Below are 21,572 nucleotides of genomic sequence, written 5' to 3' on the forward strand. Positions count from 1 at the left end.
TATAAGAGGTTTAGAAAGTTCAGATTTAACTACTCTCCTCATTCAAAACAAACAGAAATTTGTTAAAGATTAAGTAAATAAATAAAATATACTTGTATATTATCCTCCATAGTGATAAATTCAAGGAAAGACACATAGTTATTTAATATTTTTAAAAATACACAAAATTGTTATAGTAAAGATTTACTTTAACTATGAACATAGACTCTGAAAATGTTTCTAAGCTAGCAGTTTCTCTAAGGATTGTTTTTCCTTAAAATCTTGTACATTTAAAGTATTAAGATTTAGTTTCTTTATTCTCTGAGAATTTAAGAATATTTTATTTACTTAAGCATTTATTAATACCCATAAACCAGTGAAAACAGAGCTCCTTTCATTTAAGGGATATTATAGTAGGAAAGCATTTCACACTTAACACAAAAGGGAAAATCTTTTCTCAAACACAAACATACAGACTCACAGACACATATAAAGTTTATATTTTCAGTTCTACAATATCATCCACAGGTCAAAAGTAAGTGTAGAAACACAATAACTGTCCACTGCAGATCTCAAGTGCTGTTTTCTTTCCCAGGGACAGGAAATTATTTATTGATTTGAGCTCATAATAGGCAGACAGACAAAAAGACTAACACACCGAATTCTCTGTCATCTCTCACTCAACAGAGAATTGTTCTCAGTCATTCATCCTACAAAAATCACCAAATGTTCAGATCATAAAACCAAACCCCAATCATTGCTGCCATCAATGAGGAATAAGTTATTAACAGAGTATGAATAAAAATTTTAAAAAAGAAGGAAAAAAGACCCAAAAGTGAGAGAGGAGGTGGGGCGAAGTTCACGTTCTTTTACTTCTTGAGATTCTCTCTAGGAGCCAAGAAAAAAAGAAAGAAAAAAAGCCTGCCTGGGCTAAACAGCTCATAAAGCACATGTTGGAAAATAATTTTCCACGGGTGCCTCAAAGTTCTTCAGCAAAGTCAACAGCTTCTTGTCTGAATTAACAGTTCAGGTTGTTTGTAGAGCCAATGGCCTCAGAAGATAGAGTGTCTCTCTCACTCCAGGTGAGGTGCCAGATTTGTTTGCTGTGGAAGATGAGAAAGATAATATCTCCCTTCAGGTCAAAGTTTGGACAGGTTTGCTAGGAGTCACTATAAACGATTAGAGTTATAAAAAATTGTGGTTCTGGGGACCAGCCCGGTGGCGTAGTGATTAAGTTCGCATGTCCCTTTCAGTGGCCTGCGGTTCATGGGTTTGGATCCCACGTGCAGACCTACATACTGCTCATCAAGCCATACTATGGCAGCATATCACATAAAAAATAGAGGAAGGTTGGCATGATGTAAGCTCAGAGATAATCTTCCTCAAGCAGAAAGAGGAAGATTGGAACAGATGTTAGCTCAGGGCCAATCTTTCTCACTCCCGCAAAAAAAAAAAAAATTGTGGTTCCTCAGCTATGATACAAATTCACTGTGTGTGGAACTCACCTGGGCCTGTCTCTAAATCAACCCATGAACTTCGGGGTGCAAGGGCAACTCATGAACATGAAGTTGACACTACCTGCTGTACTGAAATAAAGTCCTTTGCTATGACCCAGGAATCTCCTATCTTCCACCAGCATCAATAAAACTGTGGCTGGCTAACTTGTTAACTTGTAGGATAGTATCTCACACCTTTCACAGTTCTTGACAAGGGCATTTCTTTAACAAGGCAGTTTCCTTGAATCTTTTAGGTAAGTCTACTTGGGCATCTTCGTGGATGATCTCAAAAACTGTTAAAGCATACATTTCAAAAGTTTAAAAAATGTGACTCTCTTAACAGTATAAAATGAACGTGTGTCAAAGATTTTCATTAGTTAATTAATTAAAAAGGTAAATTACTGTGACTCCTTTAAGAGCATTTGAGAAGCTAGGTTACCCATAGAAGAATAAGATTCCTGCGTTGGATACAAAACTTGTTAATGTTCAATTGGAATAGAAACCATAACTTCTGGCCCTCTACCAGCACAAAATGGCCAAGATAAACTCTGCCACTCAAAAGTTGTAAAACAGTCCAATAAATAGAAAGTCTAATACATCACTGCATTGCAAGATCACTCAGTAACTTTTGCCTATTTCCAGGTTTCAGATGATGCTTCTCACTTATGGTTGAGAGGACTATCTAGGTTAATGTATTTGAAGCTCTTAGAACAGTTCCTGGCACATAATTAAATGCTATATACGTGTTAGCTATTATTTTGCTTATTTATTTATGTTTTTTGGAAAATTGAGTATAAAACAGTTTTCTGTTCTTTTAGCAGGAAATAGTCAAAGCTCAATTTTAGCTTATCAATGACCTACTTATAGGTAGTTAATGATGATACTTCTCCTCCACCCAAAACAGCAATAACACAATGCTATCAAAATCTTAGGGCACCTATCTTAATCTGTTTTTTCTTCTTATGTTACCATTCTAATTCTGTGTGTTAGGAGCGCTGTTGGAATTTTGTTGCAGCGGAATTAGTCATGAAGTCTCTCTCAATCACGGTTCCCTGAAGTTTCCATTGTATGTAATGGATTAACTTGTCTTCTATGCATCTAGAAGATACTAGCTATATATCATTCTTGGGAAAATTGTGAAAATAGTCACTAAAATCACTCTCAGTTATTCTTCGTTCTCTTGGGGAACCTTGATTGAGAAAGTTTGGAGCTGGACCAGCAACAGCAACATCAGTAACACCTGGGGGCTTGTTAGAAAGGCAAAAATCTTAGGACCTACCTCCCACCTACTGAGACAGCCCAGAATTTTAGCAAGATACAGAGGTAACTCATATGGATATAAAAGTCTATGAGGCGTTGCTCTAGGGTATCCATCTGTAGGGAGAGACTAGACTAGAGAATAAATCTCTATCTGAGAAGTAGTTTACATAGCAGTTAATTGTGAGGACTCTGAAGCTTGATGACTGCCTTAAAACTCGGTTCACCTATTTAATAGTTTTACGACTTCTTCAAGATAAATAACCCTTTTGTACTTTAGCTCCTTTATCTGTAAGTTGGGTATAAGGAAACTAAGGGATTCATAGGGTTGTAGAATGGAGTTCTATGTATGTAAATGATTTATATCAGCACCTGGCACATGGTAAACTCTCAATAAATGAGAACTATTGTTATTTATATCCATGTCTAGGAGACAGTTTTTATGTTTTTACCCAGATACAACAGGTGGATATATTTTAATTCCCATCCCTTCTGCACTGAACGTTTTACGTTAATACTGTACTGTTTTACGTTAACACTGCATGCTTTTCTGTGAAGTGAATAAAGCATGTCATAAGCACTGTGGAAAAAAATGTTGAATGTTGCCTCATACTGCAACATTCAAGGATTTCAAGATTATGTTTATGGTCAAATAAATTATATTTATTTTCATTTTAAAACATGGTATTATATGACTTTCAGTTGCTATAATATTAGATCTTTTTGAATTAATAAGTATACATATACCTTGCCACATCACTTATAATTCTGAAATAAGGGAATTAATGAGCTATTTGATCATTTTATCTATGAAAGAGGAGGAATTGGGGCTCCAAAAGATCTTAGTTCTAGGGAAAGATTAATTGTAACCTGGGAAATATGAAAGTAAGTTTAGATAAGAGTCATTCTGAGGTGGAGAAAGCTTCGAAATAATCTGACAGTGTTTTGGCATTATTACCACAAGAATGCCATGAAGCCATAAACACAGGAGAGAATAATTTTCCTAAGAAGGCTATTATTCTTGAAAAATTAGGCAGAAAATTACTTCCTACTCCAGAAAGAATTCCTACACCTTTGTTTCCATGATATTGTGCTCATGTGAGTTTTTGGTATCGTTCTCAATGTTCCTTTTGCTATCTTTTGCTGAATCATTCATCTTCTTCCATTTTCCTTAAAAACTTAAAATATTTGTATACAGTAAAAAAAAAATCTAATACTACAGACGTATTAATATCCTGCTCCAATTCTCCCCACTCCCTCTCCTCTTTCTTGTGAACTATTTTAAATAATTTGTTTTTAAGTTATTTGCTCGTTTCATCCACGAGATTAAATAATAGGTTTATACACTATTACTTGACTTGTCCATTTTAGACCTTTAGGTCTATTTTCACCTCACTATAACTCTTGTGTTTCATTATTTATGATCTATCTCCACACACTAGATTTAAGTCTGGAAAAAGCAGAAATATGTGTCCCTTTTGTTCACTGCTATATTCTCAGTGGTAGAACAGTGCCTGGCACTCAGTATTTGCTGAATTAATTAATAATGAGTAAACAGATCAAAATCACTCACATATCAACCCTCAGACTTTTTACCCTCCAAGTTTTGATAGTGTAAGTATTTTTCTCATTCTTCTTTTAATTAAAATTTCAATTTCAATAACCTACCTAAGTGCCGTACTTTATGAACTAGAAACTCCTGGCCTTCTAATGATGAAGCCCCTCAATTTTTTCCCAGTTACGTCTCTTCTACTCATAGATTATGCTTCCTAATCAATACCATTCATATTCATGGTCTTCATTTTGACGGTTTCCAAATTTATGTCCCTATTGTAGATATGACCTACGAGTTACATGTGGTATATTTAAATGCCTCATTGATAATTCCTCTTGTCTATCTAAAGGTAAATGCAAGAGTTTAAAAAAATTATTTGCAGATGAGATTTCACAGATTAGAGTAATTGTTAAGATGTTGATACTTTAGACTGGTTACTTTATTTAGAGTTGTGTCTCTATTTCTCTCTTTTTTATTACTACTGCAAATGCTTTAACAGAGGCTATTATATTTTGCCTATATTAATTCAACAGGCAACTAATGCATATATCCTATACCATTCTTTCTGTCCTCTGACCTATTCTACACACTACTAACAGTTTGTGTCATCAACTATGACAATTTCTCTATTTTCCTTTAGTTACAAACTCCAGGTATGTCATATATGCCCAAACTATTTTTCTGGTTTAATATACCAATGTTCTCATACACACACTATAAACTCAAAAAAGTTGAAACTACACAGCATTGCTGAAACATACCACCATGCCCCATGCTTTAATGACACTATTATTTTTAAGCGTTTTGTTAGACTACCATGACAACCACACCTAAGGAAATTCCTTGATGACATCACACAGTAAAATCCATATATTCTAGAGTATTGGAGATTTGCCTTTTACATTTGTCATAATCCATCTTGAAATGATTTATGTATACAAAATGAACTAGAGTTCTCTTTTTTTTCAATTAAAGGATAACCAAGTCCAAAACCTTGAAGGGTCTGAGATGATATCCTACTTGCAAGTTAACAAGTTAACTTGCTATAGTTAAACACACGCACACACACACACACATATAAATCACACCATTTACTCACAGAGCATTTTAGCAGCCCTTGATCCTCACACCAATTCCCACACACAGTGATGTGATGGGGTTCAGACGTATGTACTTACTTGTGCAATGGGGTTAGTACCACAGGAGAGGAACTCTAAAATTATGAGACTCAGATCTTACAGAGCAGCTGTCATATCTGTCCCCTTGCCTCTCTGGAGAGAAAAACAGAGAACTTTGCTCTGGAATATAAATAAATCATCCTTGGAGGAGGGAAAGATTTCTAGGTCTATTACCTGTGGCAATTGTGCCAATGGATCCAGGGGAGATGAGTCTTTAAATCCCTCCTGAGCAATTCACTATCTCTAACTTCCAAGGCATGCTTGTCATTCAATAATAAAGCCTAGACTCTGCTGAAATGTGAAAATATTCACGGAACGTTGTTTCTCAACAATAATTTTTCTCAATATCATTTAGGGAATAGTCACCCTTTCCTCAATGTCCTACAAAGCAAATTGGTTGTATAGCATATTTTCATATGAGCATGAATCTGTTCTGGATTCCCTATTCTATTCCATTGTTTTATTTCTATTTTCACATTAATACTTTAATTTCACATTATCATGTTAAGACTGTAGCATTTTATAAAATTCTTTTGATAGATCGTGTTACCTGACAGGGCAAGTTGCCCTGCTTCTTTTTTTTTCTAGATTCTCTTGATTATTTTTGATGCTTTGCACTTCCAAAGAAAGTTTAGAATTAGTTGGTTGAGTACCAAAAATAAACTTTTTTGGAATTTTGTTGAAACTGAATTGAATCTATGAATCAATATTAAGAAAACCAATGCTTTATAACGCTTACTAAACTTATTTATAAGCACCATGTATCTTTTCATGGGTTTTCTCTAGTATTAAAATATTCAAAATGTAAATAGATTAATTGGTAAGTTAGACCAACATCTCAATTCTCTATCATCAATATAAAGTATAAAAAAATTAAGAATTATTCATTCAATGGAACCTATATGACAGTGAAAAAGAATAAATTATAATTACCCACCTGAATATAGATTAATCTCAAATACAAATAACAAATAATATTGAAAAAGAAAAACATTTCTGAGATAAATATTTTTTTCAAAAAAATTTTAATAAAATTTTAGCATGAGTATGTCCCATATCATATTTGGGACAAATTTGGAAAATCTGGCAATCCTGGTTCCAGGTTAGTTATTGACCTGGTATCTCCCTTAACTAGTCCTCAAGTAGAGAACTTGACAATACCATAGTTCATCCTAGACTTACCTGGCAATTGAGGTGATCATCTGTGTTAATTTATTGGCTTTATCCAGAGGAAAGACAAACTTTTCATGTCTTTATGACAGGAGGCAGTTTTGTAACTTGGAGCAAGATGCCCACTGAAGTTAGGCTCCTACCATCCCATAGAAACTGGGAGCTAAGGGTCCTATCTCTCTTGATGTTTGCATTTCAAAGAGACAGCTCCTAAGTTTTTGAGAAAGACATTCCTAGGTCATAAAAGTGACAAAGGGCCAGTTAAAAAGGACCTTTCTAATCTTCAAAAGAAATTATATACATTTCAAAGAAATGAGATAGTGCTTACAATTAAAAGATTTCTCAGGAAAATGCTTGAAGATAAAGGAGGAAAGGGAAATCTCTTCCTTATTTTCCACAGGGAGAATTAAATCGTTTATTTTTAATTTGCATTTGTCCTTCCAGTTGTCAGATAAAATACAAGATGCCCAGGTAAGTTTGAATTTCAGATAAATATTTTTAGTATAAGTTTGTTGTATGGTATGTGTGGAATAAATCTGGTAAATCTGTCGATCCTGGTTCCAGGTTAATTGTTGACATAGCTAGAGGAGAAAATTCCTACCAACACGGTACTCCAACCTCACTCTACTGTATTAGGCAGGAGATCCCACAGCCACATCCAGATAATCCCAGTGTTTCAGACAGAAAGCATTGAGGCTCTGATTTCCCACTCAATCCTCATTTGTGAAAGCTCTGATACGTAATAATTCTTAAGAGAAAGCAGGTAAAGGCAGCTAGGACCTGGATGAGACCGTTAAGACATTCTACACAAAGAACTTTATGCAAATAGTAAATAAATGTAAAAATTTTCTTGTTTTTATTTTATTTTTTGGTGAGGAAGATCAGCCCTGTGCTAACATCTGCCAATCCTCCTCTTTCTTTTTTTTGCTGAGAAAGACTGGCCTTGGGCTAACATCAATGTCCACCTTCCTCCACTTTATATGGGACGCCGCCACAGCATGGCTCGCCAAGCAGTGCGTCGGTGTGCTGGGGATCAGAACCGGGGAGCCCCGGGCCGCCGTGGTGGAGCTAGCGCACTTAACTGCTTGCGCCACTGGGCCAGCCCTGTAAAAATCTTTTTAGATGTAGATCTTAGTAGGTTAAGAGAGGGACTTGAGCCCAACCAAAAAAAGCCACTTAAATTAAGCACCTATTACAAAATAATTTTAAATGTGCATACCTATTTTTGTACATTGCAGCTATTCAAATCCAACTAGAATAGTTAAGATGAAGATCATTATCTCTGTGAGGATGAAAAGACTAATAAATTACTAACAGCCCATCGCAGCTGAACAGAGCTTACACTCCTGCTTTGATATGCAAGTACAGCTGCTATTTGCAGACCCTAATCACTTAAACTCACAATTATTCTCAAGACTTTGCTCAAAAACACTTATTCCATTTGTAATTATAATGCTTTACCTTACTGATCTTAGCAAGCGCTATTTCTCCGAAGTTGAAATTCCCTGTTGCTTGCACCCCTCTTATGAGTAAGCAATATAGGGGCTTACGAATAGTACTCTTGTGTGGTCTTCTCTGTAATCTTGCTTCTTAGATTCATACTATTCAGTTGCTGAGAAAATTGAATGGTGATGATTTTTTATATAAAAAACCTATTATCATACAACATTTTCTGGATTAACAAATAAAAATTTCAGGCTTTCTTATTGCCTTCAATAGACCATGTAAAAAGTAGATCATAGGGCCACCATAATTTTAATACATAATCATATTGATATGATACATATATATGATACATCATAATCATAATACATCTCTCAAGGGAAAATCTTCAGAAATCTCAGTGAGATAGTAATTGAATTAAGCTGCTATCAAAAGAAAAAATAGTATATAAATCATCAAATCTTATTTCCCAGTTAAGCTTATACACATGCAATACATATATCCAAATCTAGCCAGGAATGCTACAGGTGGTTGGAATGTTTCCATGGCTCAACAACCTACATATTAAATTGATCACTTAAACCATCTCCTGCTTCCTTTGATCTCCCATCATTTGCTAGAGTGTCTGATGACTGACATCCACAGCAGGGGCACATCACGAGGCAGAGCACTAGCCTAGAGAAACAGGGAAAAGAAACACAAACCTGTCTGTCAAATATACATGATCAAAAAACGATATTTTTCAGGCATATTATCACTGTCAGCTAAATGAATAGGTAAGTGAAATAAATGTGATCTGAAATCAGAGCTGAAAAGAGACTCTACAACTTAAATTTTCAGAGACAGAACAATACTGAGGGTAAAATTATTTATGAATGCCACATTGTTTTACAGTCCAAAGCATAAAAATAATTTTCAGATAATTCATATCTTCACTCTTCTGTAATGTTTATGCAGTTTTGGAGCTGAATCGTTTATTGCTGGTGATTTAACATTCTTTTCCTTTTTTTCCTCTGGCTGTAAAACAATAAACAAAAGCTACCATAAGATCAGAGCATTTTGGATAAGCATATCTGAATATGCCTATCAATCAATCACGTTTTCTTATCAGTTACACCAATTGTTTTCCACCGTATATGAAGGAAAATAAATTAGACTATCTGCATTTCTCTGAACAGAGTGAACTTAAAGAGTAGTTTAAAATGTAGTTTATAGCTTAATGCCCTCCACGGCAATGATCTGAGATAGCATACAACTGCTATTTATAATTGCGACTCTGGCAGAGAAGGATTAAGCATCATTATCAAAGTTGCAGAGTAAATAAGTCAGTGTCTTCTCCATGAGTCCTTACACTGTGATGCCATTTACCATTCCTACCATCTTGTCCTAAAGCCCTCAAACACTTCCTCAGCCTCAGCCTTTATGGAAGAGCCCTATGCCCAAAGATCTCCATTAAAAAAAATCTAAAGAAAACATCGTACTTCCTAAATCTTTTCATAGAAAAAAAAATAGTTCCATATTTTTCCATTTTTATGTTAATTTAAGCAACCTTATATGTGAGAGCCATTGTTTCTATTTTGCACTGGAGTGACAAGCACTATGACCTAACAGGTCTCTTGCCCCTCCAATTTCTAAGATTAAACCAAATTGTAATGACAAGTTACTTGTGCAGAAACACTTACACTAATGAACGAAGCTTGTATTAAACCTTGGATTTTCAGAGTGCGATCCCTAAAGGGAGTTGTTGCCAACCTTTTCTCCCCAGCGCCTTCCTTCTGACGAACTCTTCCGGCTACTCAGCTTTTCTTGTGTCAAGTGCATGAGCTTCCCCCACTTCTCTCTGCCCTTCAGGAGTCCTCCTCAGGGCAGTGGTGAGTTACTTGAAATTGTGGTGAGTTACTTGAAATACCCCATTTAGAAAACTCTCCTCCTCTCTTCTGTTGTTTTCATGCTAAATTCTAACCTGGATTCAGAACATTTTAGAGTAATCTGATTAAAACCCAGTGAAACTAAACACAAGGGAGAGAACAGAATATAAAAGGAGTCAGATAACCTAAAGGAGATCAATCTAAATTCGTTTTTAAGCTTATTAATAACGTGGGGCCTGCCTTCTCCCACATTAATGTACCTTCTGGGATTTGTAGCTATAGGCCAGCAGGAATGTTTCTCTTTGATATGCTTTGTCTTTGGGCACCTCCATCCCCCATCTGGAACACCTCAAACCTTTGGTAGCTGTTATATTACTTCTTTCAATTCCCTTTAGCTTTCCTGGACCTCCCTGAATACTTGTTCCTTATTCCTTCTAGTCCAATGCTATTCCTTCTAGTCCAATAGTCCAATGCTATTCTGGCAAAAAAAAAAAAAAAATATACCACTATATTTAGGACATAATTCTCAACTTAGCTACTAAAAATTCTCCAATCTGCTCAGTTTAAATTATTTGTATTTTCACCCTATAGTTGTCCTGATTTCTTCCATGAAATATAAATAAGAGAATAAATCGTTCTGCAAACAAAAAACTTCTTCCCCATTTTTTCTCCCATCTCTTTAACATCAAGCATATAATTTTTCCTCAATCTTAAAAAAAAGTTACCTTCTTTCTCAAATATTCAATGTAAAAGAGAAAGCGTTGACACATTGTAAATACAAAGGATATGCCAACAAAGAAGTAATTGTTCATAGAAGAAAATGGGTAAAGATCTTACAAAGAAGAACATGTCAGGCCACACAGTTGTGCAATTTGTAAGCATATCTGGATAAAGTTTATGGCTCTGGATCACATTAAACAGGACTGAATTAGGAAAGATGCCCAATTATCCTGTCAAACATGTTTTTCTTCATTCTAAATTTTGTTTATTTATTTATTTTTGTGTTGTTCATATAGGATGGTTCCTGGGGCTGGACTCAGCACATCATAACAGCAACTCACACATCACACCTAGTCTAAAACAACTAATCCAAGATCCTACAGAAGTAGTCTTGAAGAAGCAGAATCTAGGACATAACTTGAAGAACTCTGTTCTTGTTATTTATTTGAAAATAGTTTATATATACTTACTAAAGGAATTGATTAAGGATAATATTTTTCTCCTTCACATATGTATTTTTTTTTTTTTTTTTTTTTGTGAGGAGATCAGCCCTGTGCTAACATCCGCCAATCCTCCTCTTTTTTTGCCGAGGAAGACGGCCCTGGGCTAACATCCGTGCCCATCCTCCTCCACTTTATATGGGACGCCGCCACAGCATGGCTTGCCAAAGCAGTGCGTCGGTGCGCGCCCGGGATCCGAACCAGCGAACCCCGGGCTGCCGCAGCGAAGCGCGCGCACCCAACCGCTTGCACCACCGGGCCGGCCCCTCACATATGTATTTTTTTAAACAAGTAAAGTGACATATTATTTTGTTAGTGCCATCGAGTTGATTCTAACTCCTAGTGACCCTGTGGACAGCAGAGCAGGACCCTGCCTGGTCTTTTTGCACCATCTTCTCACCTTCTGGTGCTATATCAGACAGTGCTCTGTTGCTATTCATAGGGTTTTCATTTTTTCAGAAGTGGGTGGCCAAGTTCTTTCTAATCTGTCTTAGTCTGGAAGCTCCACTGAAACCTGTCCACCATGGGTGACCCTGCTGGTATTTGAAATCTCAGTGACATAGCTTTCAGCATCACAGCAACATGCAGTTGCCACAGTATGACAACCAATAGATGGGTGGTGTGATACCCTGACCGGGAAATGAACCCAGGCTTCAGCAGTGAGAGCACTGAATCTTAACCACTAGAGACCAGGGCTGGCTAAAGTTATATATAAGATTCTCCATATGTAGCAGAAAAAGGTGTTATGACAGATCATTTTTATTTAAAATGCTTTACTAAATTTGAACAAAACTCGGCTCTAATATAGTGTTGATTAGATTAGGACTGTTAGTGTACATCTTATTACATTATTTTCTTATTTTAAAAATTATTTGCGTTTTCTAAGATGATAATCCATTATAGAGTCAGTCCTGCACAAAGTACCAAATATAAGCATGAATGTCAATGAGATAAACAAGGAAAATTTTTTTAAAAAGTTTGATCAAGTGCTATTAATAATATTCTTCAGAGCTTGACTCTAGATATCCTACATGTCATTATTTGATAGTTAAAATATTAGTTCTTTGATTTCTGGGAATGTCTGTTAGATAGCCTTTCTTCTACTTTGATTTACAATCATTTTCTGCTAAATTAATTTGCAAAAAAACATTCTGCTACATGTCATTTACAACAATTTTTGGACTATAAAAATTGAGAAAAATAATTTGAGAGAGAAAAATATTACTCTTTGGGCCCACTAGAAATGCTTCTCAATTTTGCTACTACAATGAAGATTCCAACTACAGTCGATAAAAGTTGTTCTTGAAGTAGCCCTTCATTGTAACAGATGGCACTCAATTTGGTCATTTCTAAGTGAGATATCAATTTGTCTCTCAAAATGAAGAGAATGCTGACAACATAGAGAGCATACAAGGCCAAGCATTTATAAATTGAACACATGTTATGAAGTGGAATGAAGATACTCAAAGATGCTCATTTGGAACTGCTGTCACCTGACCTAGAAAAAGTACTTTTTGAGATTTTTCTATGCTTCCTTATCACTTTACAATTGATAGTTAGTTGTATATATGAGCAGAGTGGGCCAGACTTACAGACTTCATGGCAAAGGGCCAGAACATGCCTAAGATTTATGGAGATGATGTGGTCAACTGTGCAATAATTAGCCAAAGTCTGGGGTAGGCATTCACTGTTAACTCTCACCCCCACGTGACTGACTTTTCAAAGACAGAGAGGCGAAGAGTAAACACTTTTAAAAGAAAAATATTCCCTAACATTTTCTGATATTCATTACTTACTCTGTGCACACAGGTTGATTCTTCATTTCCATTTCCCATACACAGTATTACACAGCTTTGTTCTACCCATGATAGATGGGTTCTGCCCATCATGATGATGGGCAGAACAACTCGACCTGGCCTCTACCCTCACCTTGTTCACATTTCAAGAATAGACAACCAATGGCTTAGCACTTTTAAATCTTTGTTTTTATTTTGATTTAGCCTCATCTCTCCTCTCAACCCAAAATTCTCCTTTTCTTAAGTATAAATATGTATGTAGCAGAATATATTACAAACAACCTGAGCTACTGTGAATTGTCAGTTTAGGTATATCTATCTCTATCTCTATATCTCCCTAAATGGATCTCTTGTAACATGATTTTGTTTCCTTTGACTGTCTTAACAGCCAATCAGGTAACACCTCTAAACCAAGCTACTTTAATTATGTCTGTAGTTTAATTAGTCTAGAATAAATCATTGTATTACCTTGCTGAACCAGGAGGAGCCCAGGTGACATGACAAAAGCGAGGGATAATAGAAATAGACAATGCTGATGTTTAATTCAAGCACTTATTCATTTTCTTCTTTTTTAAAATATGCCTATTAATTTAAAACTAAAGAATTTAAGTCTTATAATCATGTATCAATGGAAAACACAAATGATTAAATAAAGGATGCCAAAAAGATATGAAAATCAATTTATTGCCAAGTCTATTTTTTCAAAGATCCTCAATTTGAAGGCAAATCTAGTATAACTGTAACTAATCATCCCACATACCAGTTTTGTTTTCCATTAGTTCAGTTATATGCTGAAAACTATAAATACAAAAATCAGCCTGAAAGTAATTCAACTTTCATAGGAATGCTGCTTTAAGTCTCTAGTCTTCCTTCCATGGGTAGGGTAGAATTTTACCTTGAGTGATTAGATTTTACTTGAATCATGACACTCTATTATATGAATTTACTCCTCTAACCTGTCAAAATCATTGCTCTGAAGTTGAAAATATTCATATTGATACAATTGTCTTAGGCCTTTGTGCAGCAACACAGTTTATCTGAATAGATAATTATTTATTTATTTATTTTTATGTTATTCTATTTTTTTTGTTTTTGACTACTGTATAGACTATATTGTGTTCACCACTAAAGGTCTAGCTGCCATAGATAGTAATTTATTGAGTTTGATACATAATATATGTATCAAACTGGAATGTTTGTATGTATCAAACTAGAATAATATGTATGATACATATTATATGTATCAAACTAGAAAATAGCATATATCATTAATAATATAATATTACAAAAGAGTATCTGATTAGTTCACAAGGCATAATATATTATTATTATTGATTTTCATGAATACAGTTATGATAAACATGTCACTATAGAATCTTGAGATTACTTATATTTTTATTTCCTTCCTATCATTATAAATCAATATTTATTAACAAACACTAGTATGACTAGATTCATGAGCTGGTTATTTTTAAGAATTAAAGTTATTCTGAGCACTTACTTAGATCCCTTATTTACTTTTAAAGATTATTTTTCTTGTTATTGTTAATTAAAATTACTTACCAGTCTGCAGTGTGATTGGGTTCATTAGTTAATAATTTTTAAAAGTAAAAATTTTCTGATTATCCATGATACAACTAGGTTATTTATTTATACCTTTTAAAGTTAGAGTTATATAAACCTGAGAACATTCATATTATCATTTTTTTAGTCATGGCAAATACAGTTACATAATGCGTGTTGAACACATAATCTCCAAATAGCACCAATATGTTGCAAAGTTCAATATGAATCTGAAATTCACTTAAAGAAACCCTCTGCTCATTCCTTCATTGAATAACCAAAGATCATATATAATGCGAGAGTGCAATTGCTAAGAGCAGGATTAATCAAGTTAAAGTTTAGGAATATTGACTGTCAATTTGTTTTAACAGTTTTATCATAGAGAAGGTCTTCAATTTGGTAACTCTACTTTAAAATGTAAACAAACTAATGCCTTGCTATATGTTTAAATTAAGAGTGCTATTTTGGCCTTGACACATCCAAAATAAGAACATTATTCAGCAGCAGCACAACTTGTCTACGTATCAGCCAAACCTATTGGAGCTTAGTGTCCTCTGCAGACATTGAACACAATTACTTGATGAGTGGAAAGGTGATTGTTTTTCACTGACTTGAAAGGGCATATGCAATAATTAAAAATTTGTTTAAAAAACTGACTTTGCCCTTTTGAACCTGGCTTGAGAAAATGATGACTGAAGCAATCTTTAATGGAATTGCATTTGGACACCCTCGACTAGACCTTAGGAAAATATCCTCTGCTCCTTTCTATTTGACAAGCATTGGACAATTGAACTGAAGATCCTTTTCTGTTACACATAGGTCTTTTTATTCACGTTTGCAGAAGATTATGAATGCAAAGCAGAAGTAATAAATATCACTTGCTAAATTTCAAATCTTTTGTTTAAATTTACCCAATTCTCCTGTTTTGATAGAAATGTAAAAGAGAATTCAAGCTGCTTCAGATTACTCCACCATCACCATTTATATATTAGTGAATCAAATAGAGCATTTGGCTTGTAGGTTTTTAAGCCTGACAGTGATAATGTAAAATTTAAAATTATTTGATTGAAAAGTTTGCTGTTAAATAATTTCTAACTAGTATATATGAAGCTCTCCCCTTTCATGGGGACTATAATGGTAAATAAAAGTAACTGTTCATCCATTGTGGTTATCATCACTGATAACTATTTAGTGGTAGTTTAGAACAGGCATTGCAGGATGCATTTTATATTGGGGAAAAATATCAATATGTATGATCATGCAATTACAAAGTTAGAAATGTCTCTACGTTAGGTAACTTCAAGAGAATGAATATTTCTAAATCTGTCATATACAGTGAGAGTCCCCTGGATGTCTAGTATTGCAAGTTCCTAAGGCTATACAAGTACTATTGAGTGCCTGTCTGTGATAGCAGGGAGTTACTCCTTAATGTCAGATTAAAGCGTATCAGAAAAACTACTTTGACATTCTGATGCATAGAAGCGATGAACTCTAAAAGCTGAGATAAGAAAGGAGACAAAGCTTGTTAGGACTTTATATTATTTCATCACAAAGTCATCTTAGTTTCTGTTTCACCAATAAGAAGATATCAGGGGTATCCATGTGATGTAGATATTTTAAAAACAAAATTTAGCAACTGTGTGTTCATCAGTAAATGAACAGAGAGGCAGACAAAAATTATAGACCCTATTCTTTGGCATGGGTGCTCACTGACAGGTTTACTGGTCATGCAATAGTGCAAAGCCTAGGTACAACGGGTACAGAGCTTATGCCTGATAATTCGGGTTGTCTCTACCTTGCTCTTTCTTTTTTCTATAGTGATTCTTTCTTTGTTCTGTCTCCTCTTGTCTGTCTGATAAATCTCCCATAGTCCTTTACATTTAAAGTTATTTGTCCATTATTAAATCATTTTCAGGTGTCCCCAAGTGGTGTTAATTACTGTTTTGAATATTATCATATTAATGCTTTGATGATTTATTTTCAACTTTGATTTCTGCAGGGTTAGGTGCACACATGCATACACACACATAGATACACAGACAGACCCTCAGTCTTGCGTTAATTAACAATATAGAAAAGAAAATGGATGGATGGATGGATGGATGGATGGATGTGGAAGCAAGAGCCAGTAGAGACTGTCTGTTCGACATCCCCACTTGTGTTACTCAATACCCACGTAAATCCCTCTATCCATGTTTAGTACATTCAACAATTATATCAACAACATCATGCTTACGCCTCACAAGATACTACTATCCACATGCAAATGAAGAAGTACCTATCTTTCCCAAAAGAGGTACATGAGATCACATCAATTATTATATTCTTTTCTGAATAAAGCTAATTCCTTTTCTAGATTAATTGCAGTGCTACCTCAGGATTCTATAAAGATCGAATATTACATTTTAGCATCATTATAAGACCTTCCCATTATATGACAATCATTAAAAGGCTGTGAATCTCATTCTTTTTTATGATAAATCAACAGTGCTCTGTGTTCACTAGACCTACAGTTTTTCTAATTATATATGCAAGTAATACAAAAATAGCTTTCCATCCAGGACATCATGGTTAATTAGGTCACCAATATTTGTCTGTGCAGATCAAAACACTGCAGTTGTCACTCTGGTCCTATACCCATTACAGTCACTGTCTCTGCCACTCCAGAGTTCAAATCAAACTCATTGAAATGAAAGAGTTCGGGTCCATGGAAACACGTGCTACCATCATCCCAGGCCTGCAAAGTACAGATATCACAGAGCTTTATATGGATGTTGGAGCTCTTCTTGCCAACACATTCAAGATGTCTCAAACATTTTCAAGGTAGTGTCCTTTAAGTCCTCCCATGGGACATATCATTCATGATAAATCTACACCAAGATGGCTATCTTCGTAAATATTTGGATACCTTCTTTGGTATTCCAAGCAAATCCTGGCAATCAATCTCATAATGTAGGCCACTGTTGAGACCTGGTTTCAGCCAACCAACCAAGAAAAGTATTAAAGCCACTCTAAGTTGCTTGAGTTAACAGTTGAAGCAGAATGTCTGTTATATGCTCTATAAAATTTATAGAGACAAATTTTGCTTGATGTAAAGTTATGTTCTGTGCTTCTTGATCCAACACCCTTAGGCTCCATCCTCCAAAATAATGTCTAGGTTTCTGCTCATATAAATTAGCAAAAATCTGTAAATCCTTTGGTGTATAAGCTATGTTCTTCTAAATGATTCCTTTATATTTGTTCTTGAGGTACATTGGGAGATCTGCTCTGGTAGTGGATGTGAAGGGGAGAAGCAGTAGGGTGTGGAGACTGGAGAACAAGTGCAATTTATAAAGCAACTGCCTAGGGTAAGATTATCACAGAAGTTTTAAGCAAAGGATAGCTAGTATCTTGCCAAGGGTAGGAGGGGCTGCTTCTGTTGGTAAAAAAGGCTTGAAGATTTTGAAGGATTCTTAGATTCATTGGAATCTATCCAATTGTCTTTCATGCCTATACTCAGGTCCCCAACCCTTACCAAATAATATTTCAAATAAGTCACTGGGCTAGGCTCTGAATTCTATTGCAGGATTATATTTTGATCTTATTTAGCATCATCACAGAAACTAACTTGTTCTCTGATCAGGACTTGACCTGAGACTTTAACAACCTGACCTCATAGTACTGTTTTTCAGTAAACTCTCCAGTACAGTGGGAAGTAGTGAACACATCCCATTGTCCTTGTAGGCCTTACCCACCATAACAGTTAAAAGCAGCCTTACCTTCACTAGTCACTTCATCCCAGGCAACAGGTGATAGTTGAAGCAACCATTTACCTTTGCATGCCATGGATTACCTGTGTCTCATTTTCCAAATGTGCTGAGGTCGACATTTACTAACAGGGTGTATAACCATTTACAGGTTATTCTCAGATTTGCAGGTTTAATGTTCTATTTCCTGGGGCCACTCCTAGTAGCACATATACCAGTTAATGTCCTGCCATTATAAGAGACACTATTCTTGATATTTCAAGTAGAAAGGGAATTGATTAAAATACTATTGTCTGCAGGGATGAGCTAAAGGAGCAAAAGGGAAATGGACAGTTACGTCGAATTCAGGAAGCTCCGACCTACCCTGAGCTCATGAGCCCACGCACCTTGATGAGTTGCTGGAGATTCTAAGGCTGTCACCACCGCGGTTGTTCCACCTCATTGCTACTGAGCAGGACTCCAGGGTCTGGCCTTCCTGCTGATGGGGCTGCAACGACTGTTATTGCAACTGGAGTCCGCAGCCACCTGCAATCATGCTCACTCACCCTTCGCAGCTGTTACTATTGTCAGAGGCACCTCTAGAAGTAGAGAAATGTAACCTCTCTTCTCCTCCACCTTCCAGCCTCCCTCATTGTAGCATATTTCTTGTGCATACTTTGTACATAACATATTTTAGCCTTTTGAAATAGGCAAGAATAGTTTAAATACATCTGTTTTTAAGATGAGTGAAGTAATAAAAAAAAAGAAATTACAAAGATCAATCTGAGGGCTTATAGGGCAGGGGAAAGTAATTGTCATAAACTTTATATTAAATTGGGGGGAAGAATCATATTTTCATACATACGAGTAGCAACATATTTTGACCTGGTATTACCTGTTACATCCTTTTCCTCAGAGTACTGCTTCTCCAAAGGACGCCAGAATAATCACCCCTATATCGTCATCTAAAATGATGCAATCTGAATATTTTTCTCTCTATTTGAAAATTATTTTCTTCATAGAAATTATATATATATGAAGATGTTTCACAAAATGTAAAGTAGATCAGAAATCTTATATTGCATGACTATTTATAGCATAGTACTGGAAACATCTGTAATTCTTTGGAAAATTACAATTAAAACATAATAATTGAAACATAATGTGGATGCAATTATTGAGGCTTTTTCATTTTCTTCATGTAGAGGGGAGACATTGCTTCCAGAGAAAACTTTTTAAAAAGTACATACACTGATATTGCCTTAGAAAGGGAAGATAGCATAAAATCACGATGCAAAAGTAATTGTTTTTAAAGTTAAATAATAGAAGAAATTAATCAAAATATCATTTATTTTCCTGTCATGCAAGACAATTTAGTTTTTAAATGTCATTGCTGACAATATTTAGGGGTCAAAGCACTTTTAAGATCAGTAGACAGCTCTGCTTTCATAAAAATGTGTAAATTTTGAAAAAAATGAATCTGCAGAATTCCCTGCAAAACTGAGAAAAGTATTGGTACCCAAATATCTATGAAATGTTTAATGTCAGGAAGCACTACAAATAGACAAACATAGACTTCTCAATATTTTCAAAGCACCATTATCCAAGATTTTTATTTACTAAAATTTATTAAATTACGTATTCCAGTAAGTGTGGCCACTATGCTTTGGGGAATAATACTTATCCGATAATTATCTCACATCTGTTATTAGATATTTGCCGTATTTTGGTTTTTATTTATATGTGTGTGTTTGTCCTTATTATTCTCTACTGAATTTTTATCTTAATCTTTCCTAGTATCTTCTTTTTAGAGTTCCAGTAGATTATACTTTTAAAATATTCTCTTTATAGTGCTTTTAACTCACTTTATTCTTATGTAGATAAGGCATTTGACAAAAATTTATTGAATGATCAGTATCAGTAAGATACATTTAGACGTCATGAGTGATTCAAACATATATGGATTCGCTTCCCTTCCCTCCATAAAGACATGCAATCTAGAAAGAGAAAGAGATGAGTGCAAAAAGCACGATAGTACATCTTAAAATAAGGTAATTGGCTTAAGGCTCAAAAGGAAAGATATTTTCAAGATGTTTTGGCCCAACATTCTCCTAGCCAATAGGGGAATCCCTAGTAAAATACCCTTAGTAAATACTTAGTCTGTCTCAATATTTCACAGAAACTTCCAAGTTCATTGATTGTATTCATTAAAAAATCTCTCACTATATGAAGCTGGAGTCTACGTCCCCGTTTTATCTCATGATAGATAGATACTGTGGGCTCAGATCTTGAAAGAGAGCACAACAATACTAAACCACAAAGGCTGAAAAGCACAAAGATTCTCCGACAACACTGAAAAATTCAGTTTAAATAGTAGAAGTAAAAGTGATATAGGGGCAAAGAAATGTAGTGATAATGATATTTATCAGGCACTTGAGAATTCTAACAACTTTTTAGTAAACAATACCTCTAATGACTATGGAAACAAAAAAACGTGAGAGTTGAGAGGTAATTTGTACATCATCTAAGTTCATAGTTTGCAAGTTGTCTGGAGATCTGCCACTTATTAGCTGTGTTTCACTGAAAAAAATCACTTATTCTCTGTACCTCCACTTTCTTCTGTGTGATATAAGATGTTTATACCTAACCAAACATGCTCCTTTAAGAATTAAATGACAAGTTATATTTGAAAGTACTTCATAAACTATTTTATTGTTCAATTTTAAATTGTTATTTTATATACATGATTCATAAGGTATTACCCACTTTCAGTGACTATAAAACTTGGCATTATACATTCTACAGAGGAGGCGATCAAAAATCCTTGTTGCTTTGACTTCAATGAATGATTTCTCTGCAGTTAGGAAGAAATTGGCTTCTGTAACACATTATTGGGAGTACAAAATGCAAGTACTATAAAGTAATCTACCATTTACAGTTAGGACTGACTAATATTTATAAGTATATTTTTCAGGTCTTATCTCCATAGTACAAAGGAAAAAAATTTTTGTTTTTTTTTTTTTTTTTGCTTGAGGAAGATCGGCCCTGAGCTAAAATCCGTGCCAATCTTCCTCTATTTTGTATGTGGGATGCTGACACAGCATAGCTTGATGAGCAGTGTAAAGGGGCTGGCCTGGTGGCATAGTGTTTAAGTTCACACGCTCCAGTTCAGTGGCCCAGGTTTCACAGGTTCAGAACCCGGGCACGGACCTACACTACTCATCAAGCCATGCTGTGTCGGCATCCCACATACAAAATAGAGGAAGATTGGCACTGATGTTAGCTCAGGGCCAATCTTCCTCAAGCAAAAAGAGGAAGATTG

The 21,572-nt window shown here is 35.1% G+C and overlaps 1 long non-coding RNA gene across 1 annotated transcript in view; it reads right to left on the bottom strand.

Annotated features, from left to right (window-relative positions):
• Window positions 1-8,816: 8,816 nt before the first annotated feature.
• The window catches only part of LOC147916099 (uncharacterized), a 61,228-nt gene continuing 48,472 nt past the window's right edge, over window positions 8,817-21,572 (bottom strand). The window contains exon 3 of the long non-coding RNA XR_015553346.1: window positions 8,817-9,095. This is a non-coding gene — a long non-coding RNA (uncharacterized LOC147916099). The remainder of the gene's footprint in view (window positions 9,096-21,572) is intronic.

The sequence above is a fragment of the Ceratotherium simum genome, chromosome 10, assembly GCF_057802395.1.
Source record: "Ceratotherium simum simum isolate JZ-2026a chromosome 10, ASM5780239v1, whole genome shotgun sequence".
NCBI lineage: Eukaryota > Metazoa > Chordata > Mammalia > Perissodactyla > Rhinocerotidae > Ceratotherium > Ceratotherium simum.